Source organism: Lipotes vexillifer, unplaced genomic scaffold, assembly GCF_000442215.2.
Source record: "Lipotes vexillifer unplaced genomic scaffold, Lipotes_vexillifer_v1.1 scaffold431, whole genome shotgun sequence".
Taxonomy (NCBI): Eukaryota; Metazoa; Chordata; class Mammalia; order Artiodactyla; family Lipotidae; genus Lipotes; species Lipotes vexillifer.
The window spans coordinates 1,967,456-1,986,393 of NW_006782267.1; the positions used below are offsets into that span (position 1 = coordinate 1,967,456).

Here is an 18,938-nt window from a genome sequence, read left to right on the forward strand (position 1 = left end):
GGGGGGGGGGGAAGTCTGAAAAATGGCAACTAAAACATCAGCTCTGTGCCAGTAAGTGCAGATGGTTTGTTTATGTCCTACCTGGCATTTTGTGTCATCCTGCAAGTTAGCTTCTCTCTGTTCACTTGCCCCTTTTTACATGTTTTGACACTTAATAGTAAAAGCCAGGAAGCAAGATTTTTTTCATTTTTACTGGAAGTGATTTTAGCTAGTTCGGAACAAATGTCCTAAATATAAATATTACCAGCTGGTCTTGTTGTTTCCACGCTAATGGACACAAATGGTTTTCAGTATAAACTCAGAGGTGTACTTTCCCAAAAGCTTTCTTTCAACCAACAAATATGCAAAAGCACAAAATGTAAGTGCTATTTCTTCTAAGTGCTGTGTCTATGTACAGTCTAGCGAGAGTGAAATGGCACAAATGTAAAGAATCAAATAGATTTCCAGTGTTATTAAATAAGTCAAGAAACTAGCTGAAAGGTGACGGGTGGGGTGGTGAGTGTGACGGTAACACAGGAGGGAGGGGTCCTATGAAGCTAGAGTTCTCTGGGAAAATATCTGACATCTAAACAGTCCCAATCTTCCTCTTCCCTCCATAGCGAGACATCACAAGTTATTCCCTCCATATCTAAAGTGTCTAGGTCCTTTGGCGCCTCAAAAGAAACATAAAGGAAAAATATGCTATTGAGCAATCGCTATAGACTCATCTGCTCATACATATGTACATGTTGCAATGGTAGCCGTAAAAAGATGTGGTTCCTTTGAAACTCTGTCGTTTCCTGTGCTACATGTCTGGTGATTTCTTTTCGGTGGGTCCAGGACAGGATCAACAGACCTTTTCTGTGAAGAGCCAGGTCGTAAATATTATAGGCGTTGAGAGTCATGCGTCTCTAGTGCAACCACTCAACTCTGCCGTTGTATCAGGACACAGCCCTAGACAAGGTGGAAATGAATGGGCCTTGGCTGGGCTCTAGTTTACAAAAACAAGCAGGGGCTGGATATGGCCAGGGCTGTAGTCTGTGCACCTGTGCTGTAGATCAACAGTTGCCACCTCAAGGTCAAGTCATGCCTCAATCGATGTTAGAAGTAATTTCTTATTGATAATGGATAACTTAGAAACTTGAGAATTTTATTTTGTAAGAGAACTAAATGAGAGAGGATTTGAGATGAGCCTAGGGACACCTTACACAGTCGTTCTGATGTACCCTTTGAGTCATACCCGGCCATACCTTGAGAGAAAGGTTTGGTACTCATAGGGAGGTAAGGTTAAGACCCCACACTCTGGGGTTAAGGCCCATGAGTTTGAATCCCAGCTCTGTCACTTACAATCTGTTTCCTTGTACAAGTTATCTCATAGTGCTTAATTTCTTTCTTTATCTGTGAAATGGGTACATATTAAGATACCTTACCTCATAAAATTGTTTAATGATTAAAGCAGGGAGTACATAATTAGGGCTAGGAATAATGATGGGTACATATTTACATCCACAAGTAATGTTAGTTATTCCTCACCTATCTAATCCCCTGGAATTCTGAGTCTCTTCCCATTTTTATGAATGAAGTGTTTATCTACGTTTATTAGCACACACTTCCTTGTGCCGTTAATATTAACTGGTGGTATGGAAATCAATCAAAATGAAGACTCATTAGAATAAATAGGTTCAATATTTCTTAAAAATCACAGTATCATATTACTTTTCCTTGTAGCCATTTCCCAAATTGTCTTCATATTGCCACATTAATTAATCGTTGCTTGGAACACGGTTTTATGAATTCCATGAGTTCCTCCCCAGAGTTTTATCCTGCTATGTGCTTTACTCACCACAAAATTGTGTGTGTGTTTTGCGGGGGCGGGGGTGTGTGTGTCAAAATCTGGGTCTAGGAGTGTGTGTGGCACGTGTCTCATTCATCATGCATATTACATGCATCGCTCCATCCTCCCTACAGGGCTATTTTTTTAAATTAAAGTATAGTTGCTGTGCAGTATTATATGTTACAGGTGCACAATATAGTGGTTCACAATTTTAAAGGTTATACTCCATTTGTAGTTAATTATAAAATATTGGCTATATTCCTCGTGTTGTATAATATAGCCTTGTAGCTTATTTTATACCTAATAGTTTGTACCTCTTACTCCCCTACCCCGGTATTGCCCCTCCCCCATTCCCTCTCCCCACTGGTAACTGCTAGTTTGTTCCTTACATCTCCCACAGGACTCTTTTTATCTCCACTTTACAGAGCAGGTAACTGAGGCTTAGAATGGTTAGATACTCACATGGCTAGTTGTGGGCTTAGCTGGAATTCAAAGCCAGGTGGTAGGACCACAGAAACTGCCCTGCAACCACTGTGCTGTAACACCGCATCCCATTTGAAGGAAACAGCCGCAAATGAGCAGATGAGGCCCGCTTATCACACCGTCCCAAAGACTGTGGTCGCTTAACTGCGCTACGGTTAGAAATATTCCCCATCACATCCATGGCAGAAGTCGTAGAAAATGGCATCTGGATCAAGCCTGTGCAAGTGAAAAACAATTTTAAATTATGGGCGTACAAATTAGGGGATTTAATTCTTAATGGGTAGAATTATTAGATTTTATTTCTGCTGCCCCTGAAAGAGAAGGGGAAAGGATCAGAATCTACGCCTGGTGTCAGAGAAATCTGGCAGGGTCAGTAAATAGAGGAATAGATAGACAGTGCACCTTTCACGTGGGAGTATGGTGGGACGTGAGAAGGGAGGAATGGAGACAGGAGCGAGAGAGGCAAAGGTGCGTGGCACATGCTTAGTGGAATTTGGAGAAAAGTAATGCCTTATGGAAAAAGTGCAAGGAATTTGCCACCCCTGATGATTTCCTTAATTCCAGGTCATTACAGTGGTTCTCATCCTGGACTGCATATAAGAATCCCCTGGAGAGCTTTGTAAACCTGCCAGTGCCTAAGCCCCAACCCTGAAGAGTCTTACTGTTTTGGTCTATATCTGCACTGTCCAGTACAATAGCCAGTAGCCACAGTGGCTACTTACATTTAAATCAATGAAGATTAAATAAAATTAAAAATTCAATGACTCTGTTTCACTAGCCCCATCTCAAGTGCTCATTAGCATGGGTGGCTGGTGGCCAGCATATCAGACTGTACAAAAATTTCCATAATCGCAGAAAGGTCTATTGGACCTCATTGGTCTGGAGGCGGTCGCGGGCGTGAGTATTTTTGAAAACCGCACCAAGTAATTCTTTTCTTTTCTTAATTGAGGTATGCACTGAGTTAATTCTAATGCACAACCAGGATAGAGAACGGCTGGTCCTTGTAGAGTTTGTTCTAAAAGTTATCACCACCTGCATCTGAACTGATTTTGCTTTTGAAGCAACTATTCCAAGGATATTATTAAAACTAGACTTTTTTTCTGCAGTCAAGTAATGTAGAGGCGTATACTTTTATTTGAAACAGCTTTTGCTTGTTCATGTGCTATACGAGTAAAGATTTCGGTGAGTTAAGTACCATCCTTCGACTGAAAATGTGTAAGTTGCCTTTTCCCACTTAGGCTGAAGTATGACAACAATTCATGCCGATTTTGAACTACCTGTTGAAGGAGTTTAATAAGATAAATTATCTTAAACTGAAGCTGAAAGTTTTATCGTCAACATCTCACATCTTGGGCAATAGATTAGAGGTGACTGATGTTTATGCATGTGGTGATACTCCAAATTAATTAGTTAAGGTAATAAGTGGATTAAGTCTAATGTAAGTTTTAGGAAGTTGTTTTCCTTTCCTACTTGAGAGGAACCTCAATGAGGGGAGACTTTTGCAAACTGTTAAGTGCAACTGATGAAACAAAACGTTGTCAGTTGTAGCATTGAAATGAGAAAGTGGAAAGGAATTCACTCTGGTGTTTTTTGTTATTGTTGCCTATTTTGTTTTGCCTAAGAGTTTTCAGTACAGATTTTTCCGTCTTCTAAATATGATATTCATCTTTCCTTAAGGTTTGCTTTACTTCCTGCTTATTTGTAAATATCTAATTTGGGGTTGAGTTCTCCAGTTTGGGGTAACATTTCTTCAGTATCCCTGTATCTTTTAGATAATCTTGTTCCAAAATCCGTTTCTTATTTAATGAGCAGTGAATCTGCTCACATCTGAATAGATTACCTGCTCTTCAGAGAGTTTACCAGACATCTTACCCATAATGAGTGTCCTCTCATCTGAGTGTCCTTCTTGGGTGAAACCTGCAGCATCCATCCTTATAGCAGCTTTCCTGGCAGTGTGGGTGGAAGAGCAGCCTACCCAAGAAGTGCCATCCTCTGCATCATATTGAAACCAGTGACGTCACACCCATATATCTCTATGAGAATCAGAAGAAAATGATCTTTTCTAGGTCTACCCTCCCCAGCACATAAAATGAGATACGAACATCTCACTATACCCCTGAAGGTATTTCTCCAAGTATAATACTGGATCTGACTCCCTGGGGATCCAGATTTATTGGACAAACTGAGGGACTCTCATAAAGAAAGCATCCCTGTAGACCTCAATGTTTACTTCCTCTTGCTCTCCCCTTCCCATCTGTTCTGCACCACTCTGCATCATTCATCTTTCCTAAAACACCCCTTTCATTGTGTCACACCTCTACCCCAAAACTTAGCGTGCATATTCCTACTTGTAAAGGGTATGAAACTTGGGAGGTTTCCTAAAATGACTATTTCTCTTTCTTTCAAACAGACACCAGTGCCCTGACCCTTACTCCCGGAGGTGATTGCCCATCAGCTTTCTGTTTGTTTCCTCCTGCTTCCCTGCCTCTATTTGTGCACATCTCTGTGCCTCTGTTCCGTAAAGGCTTTGGGGACTCAGCTGCCCTCCGTGCATTTACCAGATTTCTCCCAGTTACAGAGAGGCCTTCCAGTTCTCGTTGGGTGTGCTCCGTGTCCTACTTACTTTGCACACGTGTCTTCCAAGGGACTCATTGAAGAAAATGTCATTGGCATGCTGTGATACAGCCTAAGGGTTAAACCTATTGCATTTGGAAACAGTTTCCAGTTACCTAATACTTGGCTTTGATGGTAGATATCTAGATCTAAAGGATCTAAAAGTTACTTTCTTCTGCAAGTGGGTTACAGTAGTAGCAGGAGGATACTAGAACTTAGACCAAAGTCAAGTGCTGGAGGCGGGGAGAGGACAGATAGCTATGGTTAGGGAAGCAAATGACAGCCGGGAAGAGAATACAGAATCGTCCTTCTGTGCTTTTACTTGTCACCTCACCTCTGAAAGTTCTGAACGATACAAAAGTAGAGTCTGACAATTAAACTAAAAGATCAGATTTTCACTGCCGTCTGTACGGTATCAGAAGGATTGAAATGTCCTTAACAGTTTTTTCACTTTTTTTATGTTCAATCAGAAAAAATAGCAAAACCTCAAGTGCCAATTCTATGGTACCGGTCAAAAGAGGGTAATTGGACCAGCAAAAGGTTTATCAGTAATAAATGTGATCTAGATGAAATTTCACTATGCCATTTTATCAGATTAAGTCATAATTCTGAAAGAGAAAAGCATCACCTATTTCTAAATATTGACTATATATTATTTACAACCTGGAGGATGTCATTAAACATATATTTATCCTCTTGTTCATAAAAGACTTTCTACATGTTCTGCCAAATGACCTATAAAGAATAGTTTTTGTTTAATCATCTGGTTGAGCAGCTACTCTCTTTCCACGTGAAAACGTAGAAAGTGAAGGAATGACCTGCCATGTCGTTCAGTGGGGAGAAGCACGCGAGAGGTTCCAAGGGTAGGACTCCAGATTCAAACTGTTTAGAACGGTGATCTGGGTGTAGAAAAGAAGTTAAGGGAGGTGAGGTTGACTGCCATATCACATACATCCCCAAATCTCACCATACAGTTCGTTACTTGCTCGTATTTTCATAGTGTCTGCGATTGGTGGGACAGCTGTGTTCCAAACAAGGATTCAAGGACCCAGGCTGTTTTATCCTGTGGCTCCACTATCTTCAACACAAGAAGATGTTGATTTGGTTATTCACTGCCTCATAACAAACCACCCCAACCTTGGTGGCTTAAAACAACCACCCTTTTATTTGCCAGCGGTTCTGCAATCTGACCTGGGCTCAGCTGGACACTTCAGCTGGCCTTGACACTGGTCGCTTATAAGGCTTCACTCAACTGGGAAGTTGTCTGGGAGCTGAGACATTGGGACAGCTAAGCTCTTCTCACTCTCCATGTGGCCTCTCCACGTGGTCTCTCCAGTACAGTAGCCACAGTTATGACACGGTGGTTCAAGGGTCCCAAGAATGGAAAAGCAGAAATTGTCAGGCCTTCTTAAGTCTTAGGTCCAGAATTATCTCACCATCATTTCTGCCAGATTTGATTGGCTAAAGCAGATCACAGAGCCAGTCAGGATGGAAGAGCAGGGGACACTAGGTCATGAATATTGAGAGGTGTGGTCCATGCCTGGGACTACCACATGTGGCTCTGAGAGGTGTTGTCTCCAGGCTTTTATCAGTTTCATGTGAAATATTATATTAAATAACTTTAACTGAGGGTTTCAATTCCATAAATGAATATCCAGATTACATGAACCATATTGATTATCTGCTGGAATGATGACTCTTTTCAGCATCTGAGTTTTGAGGATAGTGGAGGCGAAGGTATATCCCGTAACAGGTAAATTTTTACTCTGAATTTCTCTTTAAGTGTAATTGTTCTAGTAAAGAAAACCATCTGACGTATTTTATTGGTTTTAAATTCTTTCCTCTTACTAAATACCAGCAGCAACAGAAGCTATGTGTGGCTTTTACGTCAAGAGATGATTAACCTCACAGAATCCTAGTAAAAAAATGTACCGAGTCCATAAATTTTGAGTCAGTAAGGTCTTCCATGAAATCATTTCTCAGTTTGTCAGTTATAATCACAGTGATTCTTTTGTTGGAATTCACTTGAGACCACAAGAGGAGTATAACTTCATATCGACTGGAAAACAAAGATGTCGTTTTGCGTTAGTTTTGGTTCAGCGCCATGTGGAATACGTGGAGATCAAGGTAATTAGTGGTCAGGATATGTTTTAAATCTTCCCTTTTCTCTCTGCTCTTCATGGCTATCTCCCCGCCACCTCCACCGGCAACCTGCACCCTCTTAAACATGGCCACGTGGTTACACCCACTCTGACCTCCGTACCCCCTGTTCAGGAAATGAACAATTTCTCAAGGACTGTTGTTCCACAAAGCGTGTAAGATTCAGAGCATGTGTTGTACTTGAGAATAAAGGAGAATGAAACCGTTTTGTTTTTTAATGGTTTTTTCTAGTGTTAGAAAAAGGAAGAAGGCAGTGTTTTTAAAATGTAATTTGAGAATTGAGAATTTATCCTAAATAAAGAAAGCACCCTATGTGCCTTATCATGCTCTCAGGGGTTTTACCCAAGGCTTCCGTCATTCTTTGGTTGATTCCTAATAAGGACAGTTTGCACAGTTGCAATCCAATTACCATTCGTAGATCCCTGTGGAAAAGGGGATTTTTTTTTTTTTAAGAGGAATCCTTTTCTAACTCCAGAATATCTCTTCAGTATAGTCCTATGAAAATAAAAAGCAGGAAATCCAGTTTCAATTTCTCTGCCTTCTTTTTGTCCCTCCCCCTTAGCACTGCCTTTCTCACACACACACACACACACACACACACACACACACACACACTCACACACTCACACACTCACTCACTCACTCACTCAGCGGCACAGCCTGCCTCTGTTCTGAAGGGACAGGAACTTCTCAATGGTCCGATGAAAAGATTGCATTTTTTTGGCCCCAAGACTCATGGTAGCGGAGGTCTCCGGCAACGAAAGGTATCCTGGGAGTCACAGCTATGCCAGCTGGGCCATTTCTCAGACACTCGTTGCAATCTGCCATTTCAGGATGCATTTTTCACCAAAACAAATAATTTTTTTCAAGCAGACTCAAGTTCCTACTACAAGCTTAGTTCAGTGAAATTAGAGAGGACAGCAAAGGCATAGCTGAATGTAATTCATGGGTAAGCAAATAAATCTCTATACTTCTATTTCTTTTCCAGATTACTGTGATAAAATGTTGTGATTGTTCCACATTTGTCTTGTGATGTGGGAAGAAAAGTCGATTGATCAGTGTCTGAGAGGTGTGACAGCTAAGTACTGTCTGTGCCAATAGAGATTTATGAGAACGTTATTTTTAGACTGAATGATAATGTTGGAGCAGCTTGAAATGAGCAACCCGGACCAGGAAGCAGCATGCCGTGATGAAATGGAACTGGGCTGATTTCTCCAAAGATTCAGTGCAGGCTGTTTTTCAGGTCTGAAAGGGTAAAGCGGCTTATCTTCCCCTCTAGACTTCTTGAACTTGGGGCAACGTTTTAGTTGCCGTGGCTCTGATAAATACGGGCTTCGGAGAACAGCTCAGCTATTAGATAAGGCTAATCATAAACCGAATGTGCTCTGCTTTAAAAAAGAGGAAAGCCTTAAGCTTCTGGATTTTTAAATCATCTGGTTTACCCTATTATAAGGTTATGTCTCAGAATGAAAAGACTCGGTGGCGTAAAAAGGCAGAATGTGACCCTTACCACCCAGATCCCACTCTGCTCCCTTCTTTGGATTTTGCTTTGCTCCCTTGTAAAGGTAGGGGTTGGATTGACTTATCAGGAGAAGTGGTGAAATACCTATGATAGTTACCGTCTAGATTCTGGAAACTGCAGCCACGCTTCAAATTCTAATTCTGCCATTTACTAGGTGTGTGATCTTGACAAGTCACTTAAGATTTCCTCATATGAAATCTGGGGGTAATAATGGTAACATAGTCCTTAGAGTTGCTGCAAGAATTATATGAGTTAACATAAATAAAGGACCCAGAACAGTAGCTAGCAGAGTAGTTAGCAATTATCTCCAAGGTCCAGTCCATCTCTGGAGGTCTGTCGTTCTGATTTCTGTGAACTAAGTTTAATTATAGAAAGGCAAAGCAAAACTATCAGCTGCTAGAGCTGTCATTGAGAAGTTTCTAATTCTTGTGTTTCCATTTTCCACACTCTTGGGATCTGTGCAGAGGCTCTTTTACGCCTTCCCCATCCAAGAGTCAAGTGAAGCTTAAAACTCAAAGTTAAATTGGTGCCTGGTAGACAAGTCCACGATTCAACTAGGGATACACAGAAATGAAATTTGCCTTTTGTTCTGACGTTTTTGCCTTTGGGAACTTTGAATATGTGGCCCTTTTCCCCTCTATGCCAACCATCGGAAAGGTTCTTTCCACTGGAAACAAGATGTGTGTGACGAGTGATGTCTGGGGTTTTTTTTGGTGTTGCTTTTTGTTTTTTGAGTGGTGGTAGCACAGCACTGGGTTTGACAATGTTCGTTTCTACTTTGGTTTATCAGTAATCCAGATAAATAGGCCATTTGCAGATAACCACTTTTATTTCACCCTAGCTTTTACATACTTTACGGTATTCCCAAGTCTTACTGTGTCATGTGATCTCTTTGCAGGTTCTTTGGGATGTTGCCCAGGGAAACAAAATCTTAGGAGAGGAGGAAAATGTTGATCCCAAAGACAAATCCTCATCATAGATGTGCCTTTACTTTTAGTCTAGTACAGGGGTCAGCAAACTTTTGCTATAAAGAGCCAGATAGTAAATATTTTCACCTTTACAGGCCAGACAGTCTCTGTTACAACCACTCAACTCCTCCATTGTAGCATGAAAGCAGTCATAGACAATACCTAAAGAAATGTTTGTGGCAATATGCCAATAAAACTTTATTGACAAAAACAATCAGTAGCTGGGATTTGGCTCACAGGCAGTAGTTCACCAAGCCCTGGCTTGTCATCATCCCCATTTCATAGATTAGGAAAACAAAGCATGGGGAGAGAAAAGAAGCTTTCTCTAAAAGCCACATGGCTGGAAAGTGGCAGAACTGGGATTCAAGCCCAGGCAGCCTAGCTTGCCAACCTTTGCTTTTAGCCACTGCCCCAAGCTGCCCCCGTGTCAACTCACCCCTGCCTGGGATGCTCGTCTCCTGAAATCTGCCTGTCTCATTACCTCACCTCCATAAGACTTTGTTCAAACATCACGTTTGCAGTAAGGTTGCCCTGGAAACCCTCCCAGCACTCCTGATTCCCCTCCCACTCCTATACCTTCTCTTTTTCTCTAGGCCTTGTCACCTTGTAACTTGCTGTGTAATTTACTCATTTATGATGTTTGTTTCTCATCAGTTTCCTCTACTGGCCTAGACCCTCCATGAGGGCAGGGCTCTTTGTTTTGTTCGCCAGTGAATCCACGGTAGGTAGAATAGTGCCTGGCCTATAGAAGGTGCTGATTAAATATTTGTTGAATGAGTGAGGCGCATTTTTCCACCATGTTACTCTAACATATTTTGGTACCCCTTATGTAGCAATCGATAGCGAATATACTAAGGCAAAAGGTTAAAATGGACTCTGCTATACCAACCAAACGTCCAGACTTTTCTAAAATTTCTGCTTTTAAAAAAGGACCAGAATAGATAAAGAAAACAAAAATTATATACAATATAGAAGTATTAAATTTTCCTAAAGATCTGTTGAGACGAAGTGCTCAAAGAATCAAGAGGAGAATTAGCAAATGTTATTTTGCTGCGTTCATAAAGGAATAACCTCTTTTAAGAGTCCAAACAGGGGTGTGACAGCTATGCAGATACCCTCGGCTTTGCCCAGAAGCTCATGAGGAAAGGAGTTCCTTGTCATTGGAGATGTGTTTATTTTGGAATTATAAAGAACTAGGCAGCCCTTTTCAGAAATGTTGGTTGTGAGCCTGGTATTTAAACTTATGCCATGCTTCAGCAATTATTAATTATTAATAAATGACAGCTGGCCACAGTAGAAAACAGAAGAAATTCAGCCCCTGGCATGGTTTATCTAAATGGCATATGCCATTTTTCAGACCTTAACTTACTGATCTGGTCTTTGCTTCTGCTTCTCACCTATATGGAGCCACAATCCAGCTGGCTGGCTTGTAAACACGTAGAAAAGGCATCTTACGCATAGTGGAACCATTTCTTCATGAATTCAACACACATTTCTTAAGAGTTTTTGGTGTCACTAAAACTGCCAGGTTTGAAAAGGGGACGCAAATTTAGAGGAATGATGATTAAAATTAATTATAACTTTACCACATATTCAGGGCTTGCTGGGAGCTAATAAGTACTCTGCAAGAAATTCACTTGCATTGACTCATACCATCACTACAAACCTGGGAGTTAAGTCTTTTTCTTTGCTCCATCTTATTGGTGAGAAAAGGGAGGCTTGGAGATGTTCTGAATCTTGCCAAAGAGCTCATAGCTATTTGAATCCAAGTCTTTACTGCCGTACCAGTCAGTGGGCCTCGATCTCTATTGTGCAGAGATAAGAATCACCCGAGGATTCTGGTTTATGATGAAGGTACTTGGGCCCCATTCCTTGTGACCCTAGTTCCCTAAATCTGCCTTAGAGCCCAGAAACCTGCACGTTTACAAGAATTGTCTGCAGGCCATATTGTGAGCAGCCTCGCATCACTTCTTGCTGGCTCACTGGGCCTTGGGAAGTTTATAGTTGGATGAGGTTAAAGAGATGCTGCAATTAGAGATTAGTTTCAAGGACATAATAAAACAATGTGGTATAGACCGAAACCAAAAGTATTTCAATCAAGTTTATTTCATGGGAAGAATCAAGTCTGTTTGTAAAGATGCAGTTTAGCTCACAAGAATGACCTTTCTGAATAAGTCACAGATATTAGATGGTTGGTTTTTCAGTTTGCCTTTTGCTTCTTTTTTTTTTCCTAAATGTGTAGACATACTTCTGGTGGGAAGGAAATCTCTTTAGTTAATGCTTTCGGTGAGTTGTTCTCCAGTTAATCAACATTCTATTGTACTGAGGCTTTTTTTTGCGTGCCTCTTTTAAACTGGTTTGTGTTGTTTGTGCTTCTTAATGCCAGTTCTAAATAACTTTTATGATTCTGCTTATTTATTTCCATAATATACAGAATAATACATGTATAATATACATAATCATGCATAGCATGCATAAGAGTATATAGTGCGTGGTGCATGCCTTTGATGATAAACAAAACTCATATGAGTGTTAATGTCTTCTGAAACCATCATTTTGAGGAGATTGTGTGTCATTTGGGCCTAACAGCAGACCCAACTTACGCTATGCCAGGTTTTCTCGATCTCTGCATTGTGGACATTTGGAGGCAGGTAGTTCTTTATTGCAGGCACAGGGGGCTGTCCTATGTATTGTAGGATGTTGAGCAGATCCCTGATGTCTACTCACTAGTTGCCAGTAGGAAACCCCACCCTAGAGTCATGATAGCCAAAAATGTTTCCAGACATTGCCAAATGTCCCCTGAGAGGGCAAACTCACCCCCAAGAACCACTGTGCTATATCCTTTTGTATCGTATTGTTACCTTTTATTAATGCTGTCCCATAGTACCCGAAAAGAAAAAGGATATTTTTATAACTATCAAGGGCTTTTGTCTATCCGGAAACCTTGGGTCACTTTCGACCTCACATTTATGAAATTGAAACAAATTAGAAATCATCCACTTTCAATCTAAAAAAAAAAAAAGTCCTATGACAACCACTCAAAAACTGGATCCAGAGAGCCTTAAAATGAGTCATCCATTTATGAGATAAACAGTCACCAAAGAAAAATGCTGGACTGGAATGTGCATTTGAGAATTGAGGAACCGCCAGAAACACGTCCTAGGCTGTGCTGGTGGGCTTTGGCACGCTTCTGGCTGCTTGTTTATTACTTCATGGCCCACGTGATGAGGGTCACAGGGCAACATGGACCTTTGTGTTTGTGTCTTCCTGCTCATAAGACATCTGATGTATGAGTGTGAGTGTCATAGATTCATTATTCCTCAGGTCCGATATTTTTGCGCTTATTTTCTGCCCTCATATACCGGCATTTTGGGGCTCATCAACAGGCTCTGTTTCAAAAGACTGTTTCTTAGCAGTTTATTCAAATCCAGAAGACATTTTCCCTCATAGATACGATATTACCTGAGTTGGTTAGTTTCCAATTTCTTATTGAACTCATGATGTACGTGATTCATGTAGTCCCTAGACTGACAAATATTTATTGCTTGTGAATTATTTATTCTTCAGTGATAATTAATTGCCAGGTACTATCTTGGATACTGGGGACACCCAGGTCAGTAAACCAGACAAGGTTCTTGCCCTCATGAATCTAGCTGATGTACGTACCTCATGGTGCAGAGTGCTAGGGACTGGGTCTCTGCCACATGGTAGTAGATGCTAAATAAGTGTGTGTAGCGTCCTAAATGATATCAATCTCTTTATATCAGGGGTTGGCAAACTGCAGCCAGTGGGCCAAATCTAGCCTGCTGCCTGTTTTTATATGACCTACGGGCCTAGAATGGTTATTACATTCTTAAATGGTTGAAAAAAATCAAAAGAATAATATTTTGTGACTTGAAAATTAGATGAGATTAGAATTTTAGTGTCTGTGAGTAAAATTTTATTGGAACTTTTGTTTACATGTGGTTTATGGCTGCCTTTGTGCTACATTGGCAGAACTGGGTAGCTGTGACAAAGACTCTATGAACCACAAGCCTGAAATATTTACTATGTATAACTTTCTAAAATTCTATTTAGTGGGGAAAGTGCTTTCGAAATTCCAGTCTTGGAACCTCTCCAGTTGAAGTCACTGGTGGTGGTACCTGTAGTATGAAGCAGTACTGTAGCACCAGGAAAGAGGGAGGTAAAAATCTGATGCGGGGTCAAGACCTACTTTCTTACGTGTCTGGGAGCTTATCCTCATCTGAACTCAATCCCGCTGACCTTCAGCAACCTTCTCTTCTAATGCTCCCTCCTACTGCTTCTCTGTTACATTTCCTACTGCTGATGTAACAAATTACCATAAACTTAAAACATCAGAAATTTAATGTCTTACAGTTCCGGAGGTCAGTGTCACTCAGCTAAAATCAAAGGCTGCATTCCTCTGGAGGCTCTGGGGGAGAAGGTGTGCCTTGCCTTTTCCAGCTTTTGGAAGCTGCCTGCATTTCTTGGCTTATGGCTCCTTCCTCTGTCTTTAAAGCTGTCAGCCTAGTATCCTCAAATCAATCTCCCTCTCTCTCTCTCTCTCTCTCTCTCTCTCTCTCTCTCTCTCTCTCTCTCTCTCTCTCTCTCTCTCTCTCTCTCTCTCTCTCTCTCTCTCTCTCTCTCTCTCTCTCTCTCTCTCTCTCTCTCTCTCTCTCTCTCTCTCTCTCTCTCTCTCTCTCTCTCTCTCTCTCTCTCTCTCTCTCTCTCTCTCTCTCTCTCTCTCTCTCTCTCTCTCTCTCTCTCTCTCTCTCTCTCTCTCTCTCTCTCTCTCTCTCTCTCTCTCTCTCTCTCTCTCTCTCTCTCTCTCTCTCTCTCTCTCTCTCTCTCTCTCTCTCTCTCTCTCTCTCTCTCTCTCTCTCTCTCTCTCTCTCTCTCTCTCTCTCTCTCTCTCTCTCTCTCTCTCTCTCTCTCTCTCTCTCTCTCTCTCTCTCTCTCTCTCTCTCTCTCTCTCTCTCTCTCTCTCTCTCTCTCTCTCTCTCTCTCTCTCTCTCTCTCTCTCTCTCTCTCTCTCTCTCTCTCTCTCTCTCTCTCTCTCTCTCTCTCTCTCTCTCTCTCTCTCTCTCTCTCTCTCTCTCTCTCTCTCTCTCTCTCTCTCTCTCTCTCTCTCTCTCTCTCTCTCTCTCTCTCTCTCTCTCTCTCTCTCTCTCTCTCTCTCTCTCTCTCTCTCTCTCTCTCTCTCTCTCTCTCTCTCTCTCTCTCTCTCTCTCTCTCTCTCTCTCTCTCTCTCTCTCTCTCTCTCTCTCTCTCTCTCTCTCTCTCTCTCTCTCTCTCTCTCTCTCTCTCTCTCTCTCTCTCTCTCTCTCTCTCTCTCTCTCTCTCTCTCTCTCTCTCTCTCTCTCTCTCACACACACACACACACACACACACACACAGAGAGAGAGAGAGAGAGAGAGAGAGAGAGAGAGAGAGAGAGAGAGAGAGAGAGCCACCTCTGCCTCTCTCTGGTAAGGACTCTTATGCTTAGGTTGGACTCATCTGGATAATCCAGAATGACCTCCCTACCTCAGGATCCTTTAACTTAGTCCCATCTGCAAAGTTCCTTTTGCCAGGTAAGGTAACATATTCACAGGTTCCAGGAATTGAGATGTGGCCATCTTATTATTCTGTCTGCCACACCTTCTATCCAGTAACTCCATATTATACTTATCTCTACCTCTGCAGAACAAAATGCAGGCTGAAGGGCATCTCTCAAGCTTTGTATCCACCAGCCTGGATATTGTAGTGGCTAAGAGTATAGGCTTTAGACTCTGAGTGTCTGGTTCAAGTCATTTGTTGTTGTTGTTGTTCAATAAAAGAAAGCAGATCATGCTTACTCCTGAGTGTCTTAAAGCTCACATTTTGTTTCAAAAAGTAACATCTTGTGGTAAAATTGCATCTTTCTTTGGTGGTGAACTTCTTGAATTTTCTAGGAACAGCAGACTTACTACAACCCAACCTGAATCTGATCAACCCTTGAGCACAGTGGTTCTCAATCCTGGCTGCATGGGTCAGTCAATCAGGAAACCAAAAAAAAAAAAGAAAAAAAAATGGGTGCTCAACTGCAGAGCAGACACCTGCCTCAGAACCTCTGCGAGGTCATTAGTCTAATCTCTCTCTTTGCTCATATTTGACAGTTTTCGTAATATAAAGGCAAACATATATTACGCACAGAAACGCTGTGACCCCTAGGAATTCTAGAAAGAGGCAACTGAGGAGATGTGGAAACCTCATGTATTTGCTCGGCGACTCCCCGCAACTCTGGTCTGTGTGGTTCCCACGGGTGCCGCATCTGGGGACTCCGTCCTCACCTGTAGCAACCTGAAGGGAGAGGTGAGAAGGCAGGAGAGAAACAGGCTGATTTTAGATTTTAGACTTCTAGGTACTTCATTGCGAATACTCTGATTTGAACCTTGGGATAATTTGGATAAACCTTGGGTGAATGTTTTGAGAAAGGGCTCTTTAAACAAATTAATTTTAAAAGATGATGTGGACTGAAATTAGGAATGTGGATGCATTCGACCAAGTAACTTATTGTGAGCCAACACTAAATTATCACGCCTTAAAAAGCAATACAACTGTAGATTTAAGACATGTTCGCAGAGTTTCCTGGCCATTGTGTTGTGACATTTCCTCGACTGTATGTGCAAAATGTCTATATTGCATTGAGGATAAAAATGAAAATGAAGAACGCTGTCCTGGGTCATTTCGGGCAGAGTCACTGATACCTCCCGACCTTATCCCAAGATACTATGAATGAATATGGTTTTAACCTGTCAGTTAATTGTGTTAATTTGATAATTTCCCAAAAATGGACCTCACATATTTCCAACTTGAAAAAACATGTTGAAATCACATGTGCTTAATCTGAAAAAAAATCATTAAAATTCACAGTGGTAGAAATATAGATTGGGAGTGGTGAGAAAATTGGGACATAGGGGAAGATGCAGATTATTTGATGTATTCATGACTGCTGATTGGCAGGTGGCAAAAGACAATGAGATGGTGGAGGGTGGAGGGTGATGAACTGGAGGGGCCCATACAGACTTTTCCAGGTCTGTGTGAACACTTCAGGCTTCAGCTATTCACGTTTGTGGTATAACATGGATTATGAAGCATCTTGGTCCATTACCCATAATCAAAAATGTAACGGATATTTTTTAAGATGCCACACATTTGATAATAGGTTGCTTTGGAGATATCTTTGAAGTCCCTCTTTGTTAATTATTTGATGACCTACTCTCCCAAGAAAATTGTTTTTTCAGCCATGTGCTGAGGATGGGTTTAAGAACCAGTTGGCTCTGGGGACAGTGTTACCTCCTTTGTGAAATGACTCTTCCAAAGCCTGATCAGTGCAGCTGCCCTGCTTTCAAGAAAGCGCCACACTCTTTTCTCTTTCTGGGATTTGGCTGTAGCCTTCTCCTGAGCCATCAGCTGCTATAAGAACTAAAGTCTTAGGAGACAACAGCTCCATAAATTCAAGTCATTACAGATAGACCAAGCCTTTTCTCTCTTTTGGCTGATAATTCCAAATTTACCAAAGAATTTAGAAAGTCTACGAAGTTAAGAGTCACGGGCTATGATGTATAATGGACTCAGAGAAATTTAAAGCATCACGCTCTGCACTTTTTTATTATGCTAAGTGTAGTCATTTGTGAGCAGTTTCCAGAACTATATATTACTTGATTGCGTTGGAACTGTTTTAGTTGGGAGAAGAAAATGAAGGCTCAAGAAAGATGTAAACTGGCCTGATTCTATTTTGCCAGATTTGGTCATGTGTTTTATTTCTTTCTTTCTTAGAGATAAAATATCACTTCCAAAATGTCAAATTTGACCATCTTTCTTCTCCCTTCTGCCCTTCCTCTTCTTGGTGATTTAGTGTACCATCCTCCCAGTTGCTCAAGCCAGAAATGTTTAAGTCATCCTAGATTACTCCTTCCCTATCCTCCACTACGTACAATTTGTCCCCAGGCGTCTCTGTGGTTCTACGTATCTCCCTATCTGTTCAAATTTGAATCAGCATCATACCTAGCCCAGTGTCTCTTCTGATCTCTGCATCTTTGGCTTGCACCCTCCCTCAATTCCCTTGGAAATGTGTTTCCAGTCATCTGATCATGTTCCTCTCTTACTCAAGGTTCCTTAATGACTAGCCATCACCTGCTGAATAAAATCCAGCCTGCTTTGCAAAGCCTGCCGAGAAAGCCCTCCAGGATATGGCCCTGAGTTCTGCGTGGCTTCGCCTCCTGCTCTTTCCTTCCTTCTAGCCTTGTAATTTCCCCCAAACAAGGCCGTTCTCTCAAATTCATTTGCCTTGGCACCTACTGTTTGTTCCAATGTTGCATTTCTACAGAGCAAACCCTTACCCCTCTTATTCAACTTACGGGTCTCCTGCGAAACGCTGCCTTCTTATAAAGCTTTCCTTGATCCCCAGATAGATGTCAAAGCCTTTCTCCTAGGCATCCCGTTGCATTTGGTACTTATTACTCCTAGTATCATAATCTCTGTATTTCATGGACTGAGTGTGCTCTTCCTACCAAAATGTTAACTCCTTAAGAACAAGGACTGGCTGCGGCGTGGAGACCGGACGCTGACACCGAGACACTTGAATTAGCTTTAGCAGAAGAGAAATGGAGGAACCATAGAACATTAAGGATGAATTCGGGAAGACCCGAGACCATGGAGAACTTGCCTGCTCTCTACACTATTTTCCAAGGAGAGGTTGCTATGGTGACAGACTGTGGAGCCTTTATCAACATCCCAGGCTGTCGGAAGCAAGGTCCGGTCCATCGAACTCACATGTCATCCTGTCGCGTGGATAAGCCCTCTGAGACAGTAGATGTCGGAGACAAAGTGTGGGTGAAGCTTTTTGGACGAGAGATGAAAAGGGAAAGGATAAAGGTATCCCTCTCCATGAAGGCTGTCAACCTAGGGACTGGGAAGGACCTTGATGCCAACAACGTTATCCCTGAGCAATAAGAGAGGCAGAGGCGGTCCTTCCAGGATTACACTGGGCAGAAGATCACCCTCGAGGGTGTCCTGAACACAACCTGCAAGAAGTGTGGCTGTAAAGGCCACTTTGCAAAGCATTGTTTCATGCAGCCAGGTGGGACCAAGTACTCTCTGCTACCTAATGAGAAAGAGGAGAAGGAAGAGGCAAAGTCAGCAGAGTTTGAAAAGCCTGACCCCACGAGAAATTCTTCTAGAAAAAGAAAGAAGGAAAAGGAGAAAAAGAAACATAGAGACAGGAAGTCATCTGACTCTGACAGCTCGGACTCTGAGAGTGATACAGGCAAGTGGGCAAGGCACGCGTCAAAAGACAGCAAGGCAGCAAAGAAGAAGAAAAAGAAGCAGCAGCACAAGGAGTGAGAGTGGAAAGAGT

General features: G+C 41.8%; 1 protein-coding gene and 1 pseudogene across 1 annotated transcript in view; both read left to right on the plus strand.

Annotated features, from left to right (window-relative positions):
• The window catches only part of ARHGAP6 (Rho GTPase activating protein 6), a 484,034-nt gene that overhangs the window by 372,338 nt on the left and 92,758 nt on the right, over positions 1 to 18,938 (plus strand). The gene's annotated exons all lie outside the window — the stretch shown is intronic.
• Positions 18,212 to 18,938, plus strand: part of LOC103086637 (nucleolar protein of 40 kDa pseudogene) — a 3,160-nt pseudogene continuing 2,433 nt past the window's right edge.